Source organism: Aulostomus chinensis, chromosome 9, assembly GCF_037954235.1.
Source record: "Aulostomus chinensis isolate RoL2024-O1b breed Wild chromosome 9, RoL_Achi_v1.0, whole genome shotgun sequence".
NCBI classification, from domain to species: Eukaryota; Metazoa; Chordata; class Actinopteri; order Syngnathiformes; family Aulostomidae; genus Aulostomus; species Aulostomus chinensis.
In genome coordinates, this window is record NC_141328.1 from 19,189,530 (window position 1) to 19,208,049 (window position 18,520).

The window sequence follows — 18,520 nt, forward strand, 5'->3', positions numbered from 1 at the left end:
TTACGGCCTATGCGTTCCTGTGCACGTGTGCCTGCGTGCGTGTGTGCATGCCAGTGCTCCAGCCCTGCTCTGGCCCTGTAGCTTGCTTTCTTTTTGCAGCTTGCAAAATGTGGAAAAAATGTGCTGTGACTCCAAGCGTGAAGCAAAGTGCCAGGAACACTGAACCAGGACAAACACATAAAAATCCATGGCTCCATTATCCATGTTCAGGCTTTGTCCACTATGGCGCAGTTTGGCTCAGCTTGACTTTAGGAACTTTGAGAACAACAGCTGCATGCGAGGTGAACTCAAATCCACCCTTGAGTCGTCAACAAAGTAAGATATGTTCCATGAATTAGAAACTGCTGCTGATCTGCTTTATAGTAAAGGGTGATAACTGCAGCTTCTCTTCATGATCACAGATAATGTCCTCCATTTTTTTTTTTTAATTTTCTCCTGCTGATCAATCATAGAAATGTTCACAATATAGATGAAACTGTCAGTGGCCCATTATGACATCACCAAAACATGTTCTTGAAACCATCACAAAAGTGTAACCTTGATTTTGTTGCGCACATGCGCGCACATGCGCGCACACGCGCGCACACACACACACACACACACAACTGTGGGAGTGAAACAGTGTGAAGAGTGGATCTAATCAGAGAGGAAGGAATGCAACCTCTCACCCCTACCCATGACCCTATGCAGTCGCTGGAACAGCCTTATCTGATTGGTCTGTCTGGGACGCTAATCATTTCCAGAAACTCGAACTGAACAGAGGCCGCCAAAACCCAACGGGATAAAAAGGGACAGCAGAGAGCTGCTTGTGTACAAGATCAACCTTCGAAAACGCAACATAGATTGAGCTTCTTTATGATTTAGAGAGCTCTGCAATCACTAAAAGATGTGATGTGAAGAATATTCAGGACTGTATAGTTAAACCAAACAAATCATCACTTTAAGCAACTGCATGATTAGGAGCAAAGAAGTGCACACTCCTGTCTACTAAACCTCATTAAGCTAACCATGCTACAATGTAACCATAGTCCGATGACTACAGTTCCATTGATTATCTCATGATGAGAGGCAAAATTTTTCAGGTTTTTTTTTTTTTTTGGACACCTAAATGCACAGAATATCCTCTTGTAGCACACTGTACATGTTAGCTTGTTTGGCTAGTGCACTGTACACACTGTCTATCCTGACAAGGCAGCAGGAGTTCAATACCACACTGAAAACAAAGGGAGGGAGGAGCTTTACACACAAATCAGACATCGCAGAGGATTCCATGGAAATGTATGGATTTCCAAGTGTTTTAACGGATTTCCGGAATACATATGTCTGTAAATGAGCCATTAGGTTAATTAAACACAGAATGAGCAAACCTAGACACAATCTGTTTACAGAACGAGCATAATAATCAAATTACCATACAAAAGAATTCAACTGTGAACTCTGAATCACCCAAGCCAAGAACTGGCGGTTGACAAGTCATAGGAGAGTAGTCTTTACTTACATCATTAGCTAATCCTTGCTGCTCTACTAAAATTTTCCTACTGAGCCACTAGCATGCTAAGCTCACAAACCTGCAAATAGTCTATCATTTATCAATTCTACAGCCTATTGGTCTTTTCCGAGAAAAAGCTCCAGGGTTTACAGGATATGTGTTGATGAGGAAAATGTTGTTTTGATTTTGGAAATTCTAACTGTGTGAAACTTTGGTCATCACTGTTTTACACAGGACTAAATCATAACAAGGTATCACAAGTGTTTTGACAATGTAATTTGATGTTTGAAAGGTGCACTCCCTCTCCTCCAGCTCTTCTCCTCAACTCAACTCACCGTGCAACATCTTTTTTCCCACTTCTAAGCATCAGCATGCAGAGAAAAACCCATCAGTAATCCCCTGTTGCTCAGCTCTCATGGTAGTTATAGGTCACTCACACATGCACGTACACATACACACGCTTCCTCTAACAGACATGCATACTCATCCGGAGGCTCAAACGCACACACATACACATAAGTGTCAATGTGGTTTGGGTAGGTCACGGTAGTTGTACATCTTTCTCACACACACTCCCAGGCGCCGACCCGTACACAGCAGCAGCAAAGTGTGTGACAGAGAATACTAGTCTTTATCGTGCCCTGCAGTTTAACCCCTTCTAATCCCTTCAGAGTGGCAGAGCTTTATGGTCAATTCACACTCTTTTATGCTGTTTCTCTCCCTCTTTCTCCCTGTAGCCTTGAGAGTAATCCCCTCAGCTGCTGTGGCGAAACATCAGACGTGTGGAAGAGACTCATCATACCCAGTGACAGTGACATGGATACAGCATAAACATGAGAGCATTGAATTACGACATAGTCACACAGTGGTAAAACGCTGATGTACTGAAACATCAGAGACGACAGAGATGAACGATCTCCGTTGTTAATCTTATTACTGCTTTTCTTTTAAGATTTAGGGAAGACAAAAAGATGTCAGTTATTAAGGAATGATTTGCTGGCAGACCAATGTTATCTGCCAATATCTGATATTCTGGGATGTATTGGCATTTTTCATCCGGGTTTGTAGATATACACAAAGAAGAGGCAGAGCAATGATCTGCAGCACTAAATGTCCATTCTCTATTTTTTTAATGTGTGTCCATTCTTAAACAAAAATGAATTGGTACTAAATTTAGACCAAGTCCACATCAAGACAGTGATGTGGGTTCTATGAATATTACAGCTAGTGACATTCTCGCATAACAGTTTTTGTTTGTTTTGAAAAACTGCAAATATCAAATATTAAAATATCTTCAGACTACTGAAGAAGTTGAGTGATTTGTCTTTTCAATGATATCTTCATCTTTTTGCTGGTCATTTGCACTGCTTTTTCTATGTTTTGTTTTGTTTTTTTTGGCTAACTTGGCTGATTCTGCTCTATCTACTAACCTGTTAGCCAAGCCTTTGCATGTGTAAACATAACAGACAACTCACACTACAGCAACCTTTCAACTAAAGAGCATGCCGCCTCATCACTTTTACCGACATTATGAGTACTTTGATCACGGAGATCTATATTTCCGATTAGTTGGCTGATAGGAAGTAACAAGTATTCTACGATTAATGATTGATTGTTTTATTCCATTTTTCATCAAAGAAACCAAACTTTAACATGCAACACCTTCTCAATTTTGAGGATTTGTTGCTTTCTGTGAGCCTAGATTATTCGTGGAAAATTAGTTGGCTGAAAAGATTTGATAGGAATATGAAAAACTTGACAAAAGCATTGGCATCTGAGTCTTCAAAGGAAACAGAACACAGATGCAGAGACACAGCGGTGCAGGTATGCATGTGGAGATTGTAGAATGTGACACCACAGAAGAAGAAACATGTACAGAGGGAAAACGGTCAACTACATCAGCACACAGTGGGGAAAATGAAATGTTGTGTTGAACAGCCACAGAAACTGTTCCGTTTCCTCAGTTTCACTGAAGGAAAGAATTTGAAACTTTGTGTGGATAGTGTTGAAGCACACACACACACACACACACACACACACACACACACACACACACACACAAATGTTCAAAACAAACCCCATGGCTACACACACGCTGACTCAAACACATGCGCACATATTTTAGTAAACCACATACATAAACACTCCAACCGCGTGCACACAGAAATGCACCACTTTGAACACACACACACACACACACACAGAGGCTGAAACATTGTATGTATGTAGGGAATGGCTCCATAGCTCTCATTAGGGAGAAGGAGTCTGTAGCAGAGCCTCCTCTTGTAAGTCTCCAAAACCAACAGGACTAGTCAGACCGAGGAGGAGAAATGGCACCTACGACACTGAACGGAGGAGTGAGCAGAATCATAAAGGAGAATGGTACACAAAGAGGATAGAGTATCTTCAGACATGAGCCTTCTGGATTTCAATTTACAGCCAAACTGAAATCCAAAGCTTATGAATTAATAAAACACACAAAATTATCAGTACCATGGACTAAAGGATAAAATACTCAGTCATGTGGTGTTTTGGTAAGCTTCTGTGTTTTGCTTTTTAACAGCTAGACCATTACTGCATTGACACGGTCTAACTGTGGAAACGAATGATAACATATTTGCTAACCAACTCAATTTTTACAATTCCCATTTCAAGCTCCAGCTTTACTTCCGGAGCCACAATTCTAACGTATTTCTCTCATTTTCTGACACCTTTTTTGCTTTTTGTTATCACAACCGGTGTCCAACAACGTAACTACACACCAGTTTCATGCAGGCGAGAAAACCATGGACGGAAACCATGGCAATAATCTTGCAAATCCAAGTAGTCTAACAGAAATATATAAAGGAATGCAGTATGCTTTTTGTTAAGTCAACAGGGTTGCACCAACGTGACTACCCATCAAGAGTCAGACAAACATAAGAAAGCAACAACAGAGCACAGAGGCCACATAAGCATTGCAGGCCTGCTAAGCCAAAGAAGACTCGATGGTGTTGTATATGCCATGATGGAGATGCTGGTGGCCAAGAATAACATCCCCTGACCTTCACCCATGAAATGAACAAGGCAGGGAAGGACACGATTCTTGCCAATGTCTACTCAAACAAAGGCGGCTCAAAGGTAAGAGAAACGTAATCCAATCTTTGTACATGTATGTTATTTTTATTCTTTAAAAGTCAATAGAATGTAGGAGACAACATCTCTGAAGCTCAAAGTTGTCTCCTCCCTAATTCTGAAGTCTCAAAAAGGGCAAGTATGACAGGGTTGAGGTGATTAGCACATTATTTGCCTTCTGGCTCGGTTGTATTTCCAAGATACTTAAAACTCTTTCACTTGAGGTAAGGACTTGTTTCCTCCTTGAAGTGGACAATGTTTTCTTGCAGAGAATCATGGCCTAAGATTTAGAAGTCATGATCCTCCACTTCATATTCAGCTGGGAACTGATCCAGAGTGAGAGCTGAAGGTCAAAGACCAGCAATATCAACAGGGCCACATCATCTGCAAAAAGATGCCATCCTCAGACCACCAAACTGCAATCCCCCATAATAAAACAGGATAGCTGACAAGGACTAGCCTTGGTGGAGGCCGACCCCACCGAAAATGAACCCAACTTCCTACTGAGAACTCCAACACAATTGTTGTTGTGCACATGCAGAGACTGAATGGCCCTGGTGAGGGAACCTGACCCCATTCTCTCACAGCACCTCCCACTGTGTCTCATGAGGAACCCAAGTCCCGTACACATTTTAAATGGTCTTTGTCATTCTGTTGTCATTTAATCTTTTATTACACTCATTACATAAATAATACTCAAAACATAAAATAACATTTAAAAGTCAACAAGACTCAATTCCAAAGACTGAGACGGTCAAAATGATATATCAACAATAAATATCTTTCATGCAAAAGAAGCCTCTGTTGTGGTCAACAACAATGGATATAGTGGGCAAATATGCACAATGGTGAATAAAAACAGAAGCCTTTTTAATGTAACTCAAGAAGTTACATTTACATAATTAATGCCTGTGAATTCCCTTGGAAAAAAAACAGAGAAAAACATAGCAAGAAAGAGAGAATAAAGACACTAGCTCACAAAAAATAATAGCACACAATACCCAAACTGTGGCGAAAGGAGGGTGAGGGAGAAATAGAGATAGGCACAGAAACAGATAATAACAGACAGCCCCATTAGGCAGCAGTTATTGAGTAAATTCATCTCACTAGACAAAAGCTTCTCCTGTGGTTGTGTCACTGCTGCTTCCACCAAACTCAACACTTTCTCTCCCATTTTGCTCCATTTGCAACCCCCTGTCTCTGTTAAAAGCTAAATTGTCAGTGTGCGTTGCCTTAAAGTGGTTTTCCCATGCATCACCGCCCTGTAAAGGTAGTGATAGGTGGAGCCATCTCAACAGCCAAGGACACGCCTGAGCACCGGCACTCTCCAATGGGAAACCTCCAAGTACTCTAAATGGATTTCAACATCTTTTTGACCCATTTTGTTGTAGTGGAGTGGAAGCATTTAAAATCAACACAACACCATTTCTGTGTTTCATTGACCGTATCCTTTTGATGCTTCCTATTTTCAAATGGAATGCAGGAGAACTGAAAAGGCAGTAAAGCAAAGTGAGGAAGTGTCAAAGCATCACTTTTCTATTGATGTAGGACTCAGGCAACTGGATACTGTCCCTCTCCTTCCTTGCACCTTCTATTCTAATCACCTGGAGGTGTTGAAGCAGCACTTGCACATTAGTGTTTAGTTCAGTTTTCATCTTAGTTTTATCTCCATTTGCTGAACCACAGCTTTGGCTCCTTGAGTCTGACACGTGTAAAATTACATAATAATATTGATCCGACATTAAAAACAAAAAAATACCAAGACTTAACCATGATTAGATAACTTCTGTTATGTGAATACCCTTCCATTGGTCTGTTGTTTTTCTGTAAAAGAAAAAGTTCAGCTAATGCATTTGGTCCATCCACCACCACACCTTATTTTCATATATATTTAATAATTGGCTGTAGGCAAATGAATAATTGCATATTTAATCAACAAAATAATTTCCATATGATGTTACTAAATTTTTTCATATTGAGTAATATAATATCTATCATCTACAATATTTGCACGGTATATCAACTCACGTTTTGTCATTTCCATTCGAGAGATGTGTTATTCCCAAAAGAAACATCAACGGTACTCTTATCTGTTTCAGTGCAAAATCAATTAGATAATCAAAGCCCAAGGTAATTGATTAAAGTAGGCTGTGTGTGGATGGATGTAAGAATACCTGCCGCGGGTGTCCTTGTGTGCTATGTTTCACTTTTCATGATAGGAGCGTAGCTCTGCACATGGTTCACTAATCCTATTTCTCAAAGAGACACAAAACCTAAGTCACCTCTGCATCACACATTTGACTAAGCACTCAACAAAATGAGAATGTGTGTGTGTGTGTGTGGGGGGGGGGGGGGGGGCTGCTCTTGCTGATTCAGCAATTCTGACCTCACTGTCATTTTCAGCCATGTGGGACCTGCCACGGTGCCTCTCAAAACACAAGATCGATGGCACTGTCTGTTTACCTTTTGTTTTTCCACTAATTGTGTCTGTTGGCAACACGGTGGAACACTAATCATAGGAACACAGCTTTGTGTTTGTTTTGATCTTTTCGGGTTGGAATTGAGGGTTATGAATATTGACTGGAGTCCTGGTGAGCTGCGGTTGGCCACACACTGGAAGTCAGGGATTGTTGTATTTTTCAGTGCAGTACAAACACAACTGTAGGATAAGCCCTTGGTGTTGTTCGTGAGTTCAGCTCAGACAGATAATTGACATTATACTGAAATACATTTATTGCTATCAATGGCAGAAGAGATCCTTTCAAATTCCCCAAATGTGAAAAAAATCTCTCCACAATAGCTCCTTTAGAAATACAGCTCCCATAGTGATGTTAATGCTGTCATCTTTGTGCAGGTCAACTTAAGACTCTTCACCTATTTATTTATGTGACTCTCACCCAAGAAACATTGACCCAATGAAATGAACATGGCCTTTTAACCATCTTCCACAGTAGAAGTCATAAATAGCTTTATTGCTTATTTAACCCTTAGAACCTCCATACATCCCTTCCTGTCTTCTCAGCAGGCTAGCTCATGAAGTATTCATCAAATGAAACGGCACAACTTGACCTTTCCAAGTTGCTTGTCTGTGTGACAAAGTGTTAGTGAGGAAAGTAATTTTGAATTAACATCAAATGTAATCATCTGATCTATCTATCATACAACCCTACTCCAGACTCTAGCTTGATACAGCTTCATAGCATAATAAATAGCAGCACTTAAAATGTTCTGATAGTGTGGTAACCCTGTGGTCATGAAAGGGATCCCTATCAAGAACTCCAGCATTATGCTGACGTCCTACAAAGACTCAACACGCAAAACAAAATTTCAACAACTGCTTTTACAAGCTTTGCACAAACATCACCCACGCTAACATCTTTCACAAAAATGCCACGTACACAACTACGAAACCATGTATCAACTACGTCCTTCAACAAACACAGCGCGTATTTCTCATGCCCTCCCCAAGGTAAAAACCCGGTCCTACTGCTAGGCTCTAGCTTTGCGACACATTAAACATGTTAACGCCCACCTTTTTCGTTGGGCAAACAGCCGGGAAGTCACTTTGGCTTGCATCACTTGCCTCGGTTTCCATCTTCCCGAACGGAGTTATCACTCTCAACCTGACCAGGTAATGGTGTGTGAGTGGGCGGGACAGGAGCCCTGGACTCAGCTGTGGAGCTCGTCGCCGCTGTTACCAGCGTTAGCTCCCTGTTTCTCCACTCCGTATTGGCTGCTATTCCGACTTAGCTTTTTTAGAAGTGAATTTAAACTTATCAAATGAACTTAACATTTTTCTCGACATATTTACAAAATATTTTTCAGTACGCCACTGTGTATATATTTATAACCGAGTCGTAGAATCAGAATTTAACACGGGCAAACGTAATAGGGCCTGATCCTGGCCCTAAAAAAAAAACAAAAAAACCTTCTTCGTTTCGCGCAGTTATTTGACGAGGTCACGCCACGTACAACAGCGCCACCCATGGACGGAGGAAATCAGAAAAACACCGCTGCGTTGGCCTATTTTTTACAGCTTATTCATAATGTATATAAATGCTTTAGAATTTAAATAATTATTTAAAATCGATTCATTGAATACAAGTCAAATCTTTTTTTAATCATCATTATCATTGCAAGTGAAAAATAAAGTGTATGGTTTCTTTTTTGTATTTAAGGCTTTAATGAGGTCTCAGACTCTCACAAACCCCCAAAAATCTGCACCCAGGTGTTTTCTCTGAGTAACAACGTGCAAGTTAAGCGATTGTTTTTTTTCTCAAAGGACTGACATTATTGCCTGCTTTATGTGACAAAATAATACAAAATTGTGTACCTTTTGATTCGTGATCCATTGCTAGAGTAGTTTTGCAACACCAGAAATGTCGATCTACTGAGGTTATATGGTAAGCTGAACATCTTTTGAAGTAACTGAGTCACCAATACCTGTTGCCCAAAATATGAATTTCCCATGAGGAACATGTAGAGATAAACAGCTATCTTTTCACATTATCCTTTCCACCCCAGTGAAAGCCTGTATCATTGAGTCCAATATTCTAAGTCATCCTGGCCTACTTCCCTTTTTATTTCTTTCTCACTCTCCGTCCTCGCCTCCTAAACACACCCAGAAAGAAAACTTGATGTCTGTCCATTCTCTCCTGTCTCCGAATCTCCTCATCTGAGTCCTGCTGTCAAGAATACTGCCACTCACCTCTGTTTGCCTCACTCCTCGTATCTACTTTTTCTTTGTCTCATTTCCTTCGATTTTCATCTTTTTAAGCTCAGCCACACTTATTTTCACTTATTTTGTGGCTTTCTCTCTTCCAGTACTTAAATACTTCTGCCCACACTTGGCCAAGGGAAACTGTTGAGGCAGATATGTCCAACTGTATCACCTGTTTGTGAGATTATATGGCGTGTTAATACATTTGTTGAGTTGATCTATCATGCCTCACCTGTAGTTTTTTGATAAAATGTTTGTACTGAGGATGCTTTTTCATTTTTCTTTCATTTCTAGAAAGCCAAGTGGAGGAAAATGCTCAATACCAATAGAACATCAATGGTGTTGATCATCACTCTCCCTTTGACTTCCACATTACAAATTTCCTCTAACCTCACACCAAACACACCTTCCTACTCTACAAGCTGTTGTGCGTCTTAACAGGCTGCAACCCAAAAGTGCTCCCCCTCCTTTCCTATACTGTCTTCTCACCCCACACAAATTGACAAAACTTAAAGAGTGAAATTCAAACTACAACCAAAACACCTTCAAGCAAGTATTCAATGTTTCAATTCTCTCTGAGGATATAAGAAACCTCATATCGAAGTGGTCTGCAAACGCATACCTGAGGCTGAATAGAAAAAGACAGAGGAAACTAAATACCTTTGTAGGGTGTTTCCTGGTATGATAGACCTGGATTTGAGATCCGTTCTGAATAATCTGATCACACTTCCCATACATTGCCACATTAGTAATGGGAAAAAAATTACTACAATCTGGTTATTTAACAGATTCGTTCAAAATTTGTTCACCGAATCGTTCAGTGCTTAACCAGCGCTCTGTCTCTGACTCACTGTAATGAAACAGAGTTAAACGGTTCATGATTCGGCTCGTGATGATCCCCGGCTTCTGGGAAGTGCTGTTGCTTACACGCCAGACACAGTTCATAAATCCTGACATTTTAAAAGTTTCATGATTGATTTGAAGTCTTATTAACTGTTCTATAGTTCAGCATTGCTCTTCGACTTGCTGAGCCTGATGCCAGCAGTTTAAGTCACAGACTATCACTCAGTAAGAGATGGGCAAATATTATCTACTCCTATTCCATGACATGTTTATTTTTTGTTGCTGTTTGCTGTGGAATGTGTTGACCAACACATTCCCTCATGTAAATGATTTTTGATGATCTGCCTGGTTAATTATTTATTTAAGTTAACTGCATATTGAGGTCGGCTGCTGGGTGAGCTACATTGACTTTTAGCGAGCGACAGCAAGAAGGAGAGCGAGAGACAGCTAAAAAGAGAGAGACAGACAGAGAGAAAGGGAGGGGGAGAGAGAGACAAAGAGAGAGAGTAAGAGAGAGAGAGAGAGACGGATGCTACAAACTGAACTGCCCAAGATGTTTGATGCACTGCTAATTCTGTATATCTCTAAAGGCTTGTCAAACACCTGACTTTGGTCAGAGTGATCAGATCTCAGACCATCCTGAGCATGTTCACAACTGGACTGTACATATAGCTGTCCACTGGTGAACGGATCACTCAGGATGCATGTTAACGGGAGGTCTGAAGAGGCCTTAGAGAGTCGTTTGGGTTAAATGACGTCTGGGATTATGCATAAATTGGATATAGCTCCTATCGTCTTAATAGTCCTGTAATCGCCAACCAGCAGCAGTGAAGATAACAGAAGACAGAGTTGCATCTGAGAGGAGTGAACGGAAAAAACAAGAGATGACCACTTTAACTCTGACCTTGGCCTTCGCCTAAATATACACACAGAGAGCGGGAGGGGTAGGGTGGGGAGGATGTCTGAGTGTGTGTCAGAGAAATATGCTAATTGGACTAATGGTCCAGCAGCAGAAAGCATAGAGGCAAGTACAGTAATCTGGGTTGGTTTGACTATGCATCCAGATATGGTTTGTCCGTGCAAACACACACACCAACACACACGCACGCTCAGAGATTATTTTGCTGCCTCAACTGTTCAGACAGCACAGAACATAAGGCAGAAATTGGCCATTTGGGACAACAAACACAAGCTGTACAGTCTGCAGCAGCAGACGAAAATGGGATGCTGGAATTCTTCTAATTGCTGACAAAACAGCGGCTGAATTATCCGATCGCCAGCCCACCCACACGCCGTTCGCCTGACTTGAAAATAATGTCTTGCGTTTACCTGTCACATCCGCGTACCGTCAGTGTCTCTTTCCCTTACTAGAGAAACAATTTCATTCTGCCTGCCCCTTTTTGATCTGCCTTGGCCTTTCACTGCAGAGGCTGCGTCAAAAAGATGCCGGGAACTTAAAAGCTGTATGGCTTCTACGCTCTCTGCATCTCTCCCTCTTTGTGTTTTGCTCCCTCTGTTTATTTGGCTCACATCGAGGTCGGGAGTTTTAAACACTTTGTCACAGGCCCATCATGACCGAAGGGAAAAAAAACAGACAAATTGTCCTTGGTGGTATCAGAAATACTAGTTTCCTTATGTCAAGCTGGAGAGTGTATAGTAATATGCAATGCGACTGGCGATATTCTTGTGATGTATTGCGATATGGTACGTACTGCAATAGTCCATGTACTTTGCGGGAAATTTCAAAAAAGAACAGAAAATGAAACTTCTAGTCTAACAATTTGTACATTTGCATAATAAATCAAAGCTGAAGGTGCCAAGACATTTATCAGCTGACTCAAATAGTAACAGGAGCATTGGAGATGTTGAGAAAGACACTCACAGGAGCAAAGGATTCGGAACCAGGAAGTAAGACTGACATAAATTTAGCTACCTCCTGACTTGGTGTATAGAAGTTAGATATAACATGGGCAGATGCTAATAAGTGTTTATGATAATGATAAAAAGCCCATTAATGATCAGAAAAAAAATGATTTTACTCTGATGTGATGTGAAGTGACCTTGTCGGACTTGGATTATAATACTGATTAATGTGATTTGCAGCCATTTAATCATCACACTAGTTTGAATTTGATGAAGTTAATTGTAGCTAAGTTTCAGAAATTAAACAGCGCCACCTCACGTTCATCCAACCACACAAACCTCGACTCACTTATTCAACCACCTGAGCATAAACTCAGCTAACCCTTCTCCCTCTTGTTCCTCTCAGCTGTCACCACCCTCCCCACAACCCCCATCTCTGTCAGCAGCATGGTGGTTAGAGCTTTTGCTTCACACATCATCCCCTGGTCCTGTGTGAGTAGAGTCTGGATGTTCTCACCAGTTTCCTCCCGCCACCAAAACATGCACACCAGGTCATACATCAATATATAATTCCACCTTACCCCTCATCTCCTCAACCCCTTCCCCTCAGTTATCTCACCCTTCCCTCTTTAGAACCTTTGCTAATCCGAATACTTGACACCAAACTGTCTTGGTGAGAAGAACATTTTGTTTTCTGAGTGGGATTCAAACTGGTGTACAATGAGCTCACTTGGCAGTCTAGTCATCAGCAGCTCAATAGAAGCGTGCGTGCTTCTAACACACGGCTTCAACTCCCGCTGGGGCCACCGCCTCAACAACATTTCCATGTCGACTCTTGACGGCAGCTTGAGTAACAATCACACACACACACACACGCTTCTTCTATACGCCCGTCACAACAGCTTTGTCACTTGACTGCTTGTGTTCTTCTGGATATTTATTACAGCCACTTGAGGAAGCACAACACACACACACACACACACACACTGCGGGGAAGTGTCCGAGATCTGAGAATCTACCTCCTCCACACACACACACACACACACACACACACACACACACACACAGTGCGTGGAAATGTCCAAAGTGTGAGAGTCTACCTCCTCCGCTCAGACACACACACACACACACACACACACACACACAAACACACACTATCAGTAACAGTTGGTGCTTTCCCTAAACAAAGCAGTTTCTCGCTATAAGCAAAGTGATGAGCAGCTGATAGTGATCGTGCTCTGTTTAAATGTGGCTCGTAAAACTGAAAGGAGAGGAATCCACGGACGCATCGTGATGTTTGCAAATTAAATACACCTTAAATGTACCTCATAAACTCGATCTCTTAATCTCCGAATAATCCTATTGGTCCTGTCATATGTAGCAAAAAAAAAAGTCGAGCGATCGGGCAGAAGGTTGCACCTTGTGCTCCTGCACAACAGCCTTCTCTCACCAGGCGATGCAGCAACTGCATGGAAGAAAGTTTATGGTACAATTTGGACTTTGCATTTTAAGATCATAGACAATGTCCCAGATCTTCTTTGAAATATGACTAAACAGTGAATTGGGCACCCATATGGCTACATAAAAAGACGGATGAGAGGATGATCTCCTCTAAGAACAAATTCACAATAAAAGGAGTCCAAGAATAAACTAGGTAATTGGGTTACAGGCAGCTGCAGCATCACTGTCGTCACAGACGGATTCGGACTAAAAAACACCGCCGGTGGAAGAGGAACTAATATGTACGGCAGTCGTTATGTCACCACAACCATGCATGCAGTCACTTTGGATGTCACGCTAAAGCTCCAAAGTGGAGGTGACGTTTAGAGGTTCCTGTCTTATCAACACATAACAGCGCAAGATCATCACCACGCACACACACACACAAACACACACACACACATATATACTTGAGAGAGAGAGAAGTCTTTCTTCCTCATACATCTCCTTGTATCTCATCCATAGCTCTCACATCATCTCTCACACACATGCGCAAACACATACACACACACATACACACACTCATCCTCACAAGTTCACCCAGGAGAGGGATAAGAAGGAAGAGAGGAGATGAGAGGAGGTTCAGAAAATGCAGAGGCTCTTTCTCTCTCTCTTGCACACACACACACACACACACACACACACACACACACACACACACACACACCACAAGCAAAAGAGATTTTTTTATGCGCTTGGCAGCCTAACCGGTGTCTTGGCAGCCATACTTTCTCAAAATCAGCCTGTCTGCCTCACCTACGCATTTCAAGTCAAAAATTCATAAGGTGACACAAAACTGTCAGAGCACGTTGACGTGACTCCAAATTGATGATGCTGTGTGTGTTTAGATGTGGGTGGGTGAGGGGGCGCGCACACACAAACACACACATTCACATGCACTGACACACACCTAAAATGCACGCACACACTTAAAATTTTATACATTTTACCCCCACATGAGCCCGACCCTCCAAGCATACACGCATATATATGTGTGTGTGTGTGTGTGTGTGTGTGTGTGTGTGTGTGTGTGTGTGTGTGTGTGTGTGTGTGTGTGTGTGTGTGTGTGTGAGTGCAGATGCAAGGACGTTCCATTGAATTCAAAGCTGTTTACACCCAAATACATATGCATCCAAAAGAAAACTCCTCTGACATCCCTGCGGGAGCTGGTGCGTGTCTGCAGCTACGCGGTCCGGGATATTGCGACAACATTCCTCTTAACAATGCCATCTCAAACGCACCGTAAACATTCAACAACCACACTCCTAACCGCCTATTCTTCACCTCCACGATCCGCAGTTCCTGTCAGCACCGTGAAGCAATCCTTCACCTTCAACAACTTGACCAGTTCCATCAGAGAGAAAGAGAGAAAGAAAAAAAAGTGATGTCAAGTCATCTGGGAGACGGTCCACTCGCAACCGCGCTGTGCGTCTGGCTTCGTCTCCCCGTGTGCGCAGGGGACACCAAGAAGCGCATAAAAAGAGCTTCAAAACCCTGATGACTCCTGCAGCACAGGCTCGGTCCATGCGTGATCTCTTTCAAAATATCGATGGAAGGAATGAGGGAGAATAAGGAGGAGGAAAGAGAAAGAAGGTTCGGAGAAGGAGAAGAAATGTCACCAATATTTCGAATGATGAGGTGAGAGGGGTTAAAAAAAGGAGAGGGGGGAAAAAAGCTCCAAGATGATTAACAACCGCAAAAAGTTTGGCTGTACTTACTGATCAAACAGTCCTTTCCGTTCGTTCTGCTTGGCATGTTTTTACAACGTCAAAGTGGCAACAGAAGACATTTGCATTCCCGGCGGGCTTGTCAGAGAGCAATAGAAGCAGCGGCGGCGGCGGCGGCGGTGGTGGTGGCGGCGCTTCCAAAGCTCAGCTCTGCAGTTTCCTGCGCACAGGAGAGCAGCGCTCAGCATGAATGAGAGGGAAGCTGCGGTCGGGCTCCGGCATCCCCTGGTAGAGAGAGAGAGAGAGAGAGAGGGAGGGAGAGAGAGAGAGAGAGAGAGGTGCGCCCCCTGACGGCGTTACCCCGTTACAACAGATCTCCAGGCGCAGCGCTCAAAAGAGCACATAGGTGGCAGCATTGGACCCGGTACAAGGAGTGCTGCCATGTGTTTATTATCCTCCTTGTAGTCCGGTTAAAGCTCATACACGTTGTAAGTTACAATAATATTAATGCTGCCAATACTTTTTATTTCTTATTTTTAATTACATCTCTTGATTTATCTCCTGTTTTTAGTTATTTGTCGTGCTTTTAATTATCACAAAGAGCTTGATTCACTGTACCTGCATATCGTGACATCATCCATTCATCCATCCATCCATTTTCTATCCCACTTATACATGGGGGGGGGGGGTGGAGCCTATCCCAGCTGACATTGCACGAGAGATGGGGTTCACCCTGGACAGGTCACCAGTCCGTCGCAGGAGAGCAATAGGGGCTCAGAATCTTACTCAAGGATACTTGGACATGGTCACTGGGGGAAGTGAAAATAAAAACAGCGACCCTTCACTTACTAGATGGCCACTGAACCTTTGAGCCCAAATGAAGGTCATTTATTCCTTAATTCAGTTCCTTTATATATTTATTTGTAAAACACTGCTTCATTCGAGTTTCATGCACCTGCCTTTTTATAATGCAAGCTGCAGCTTGTGTGTGTGTGTGTGTGTGTGTGTGTGTGTGTGTGTGTGTGTTCAACATTGACTGCTGAAGGTCAGCTCCCTTGAAACTTGATAAATCATCTGTATCGGCAGTGTTGGCCTTGTCTGTCACTTCACCAAAGACCACAGGCTGCTGCGGCTAATCTAGTGGAGATTTTCACTCTGATACATCAACATTACCTATCAAAAGAAAATACTGAATACTGAACGACAATCTGGAAGATAATAAAACATCAAATGAATTTGGAGTTTTGGAGGTGGATTTTAAACACATTTAAAGATGATTGACAGTGGCTCGCTCTCATGCATGCTGGTGAGCGTGAAATCACAAATAGTCAAAAAGGCTGACTGAGGGGAGCTTTGATAACGAGAGAGTGAGAAAATAGATGTCAAAAAATTAAATTTAAAAAAATTTCCCATTGATTCATCATCATGAAGCGCACTAGATTGAGCTGCGGGACATTGTGACAACCGTGTCTAAGCTAAAGCAACTTTAAAAATGTACATACACACATATACACACATACATGCATGTAAGGGCTAATTTGGGGGAAAAGTTTTGAAACTTAATTTAGTTTCCAAACTGGATTAATTAATCATGTTTTATTGAAGAATTAATGTAAAATGACCCTGCAAAGAATCATCACCCAACTAAGATATTTTCAAAGTTCTTCTAGACAGTTGCTTTGGATTTACAGTGCTACTTCTCTCCATTCTATTTTTCTCCTGTACACTTCCTGTCCAGCAGTAAACAAATACGTCGTTCGCAGCATTATGTAATTTGTGAACAGGAACTAAAAACAATGGCTGCTAATATTTCACCCAAAAAGTGTTTCGCCTTTCAAGTACTTTAAATAGTTGTCTTGAGGTCATGAAGACTTTTTTCCCTCCTGTGTTACTTTTTTGTGACTCCAGATGTCAGCAGTCACTAGCAACATATATTTAGCTTTAAGCTAATGGTTACTGATGGCTAACCACAACAAAAGTATCAATTTGCAAACTCTCAAGCGCGTCGTCCAGTGAAATCCATGTCTTTCTTATTTAATCCAGATGTTAACTCAGTAATTCGAGGACATTGTGATTTGAGCTAAAGAAAAAAAACTTACTATAACTGTAAACAGCTAGCATGCATGAGTGCTAGCGATTCACCGTGGCATCCATCTCAGTGTATCACCATTGATGCCCGACTCCAGCATCAAGGTGATTTTCTTAGAACTGTACTACAGAGGTGTCCAAGCCTCATTATTTGTTTTTTTTCCCCCTTCAGCAAGAATTTGTAGAACTGTCCCCCTTCAGGCCCCCGAAATGACTTTCTTGGTCACCTTGAGAATATTAAATGTTGATCCTTCCTCCAATATTAGTGATGACTAGAAGGTTTTCACACCGGAGAGCAGGGTGTCTGGTTGCTCTTTTCCTCACTGAGTTACAGGATGTGGTTACACAGATGATACTGTGCTGCTCAAGTTACAGCCCATACGTGTGTGTGTGTGTGTGTGTGTGTGTGTGTGTGTATTTGTGTAAAATCCTGTCTGCTCATGCTAATATAAGGCTCAATGTGGCACTGCTATCTTCATTTCTATTCAATTCAATACCCTCCATGCATACAGCTTGAATATTTAGCAATTAGTTTGCACACTCAAATAAATGTTTCATTACAGATTTGTGATGTTGGATGTCAGTTTCAGCAGAAAGTTTAAATTGCTTAATTTATTTGTTGCAATGAGTCTTTACACTAAAAAAAATCATAGTTTGTTTCCAGTGGGTTTTGGAGACTTAAGAAAAAAGAAATCAAAACCTGCTATTGCAGGGGACAGTAATGATAACCACAACCACAGACTGCAGGGCACACTGCTAAGTATTTACTCACCACATGTGCACTGCAGGGATGCATTTTTGTAGGCTAACCTGGAAGTTAGCATCTCCATAGGTTCCCTCAGCAAAAAGCTTAAGAGATTCTTTCAATCAAATTTTCAGTTACTGACAAAAGGGAGTTATTTTGCGAACAAAAGTCGATGCAATGTTTTGTTCAACATGATAATCTTCACAAATGAAAACAATTTTTTATAATCCTTTAAGTGTAAATGCAGTTGTTCGCGGAACAAAGCTAACGTTATGCTAACATCAACCTCACCAGTGTTCTTTATGCTGTTGTCATGGTGTGTTTAGTTTTATTAGGCACTTGTTAGTAACTGCCATTTTAAGAAATAATTGCTTGTGTGGCATGTATTGTACTTTATTTTGTAGAAAACATCCAGAAAATGTAGGTGAGCGTAAAACTCTTTTTACAGACTTTATTTCAGACATTTACTCAGAAGTTCACTCAAAGGTCTC

General features: G+C 41.7%; 1 protein-coding gene across 4 annotated transcripts in view; it reads right to left on the bottom strand.

Moving 5' to 3' along the window:
* plxna1a (plexin A1a) overlaps nt 1-15,426 on the bottom strand; it is a 263,617-nt gene extending 248,191 nt beyond the window's left edge. For all 4 annotated transcript variants that reach the window (XM_086214083.1, XM_086214081.1, XM_086214082.1 and 1 more), the window contains exon 1: nt 15,248-15,426. The gene's annotated coding sequence lies outside the window, so the exon portion shown is untranslated. The remainder of the gene's footprint in view (nt 1-15,247) is intronic.
* Nucleotides 15,427-18,520: the final 3,094 nt, after the last annotated feature.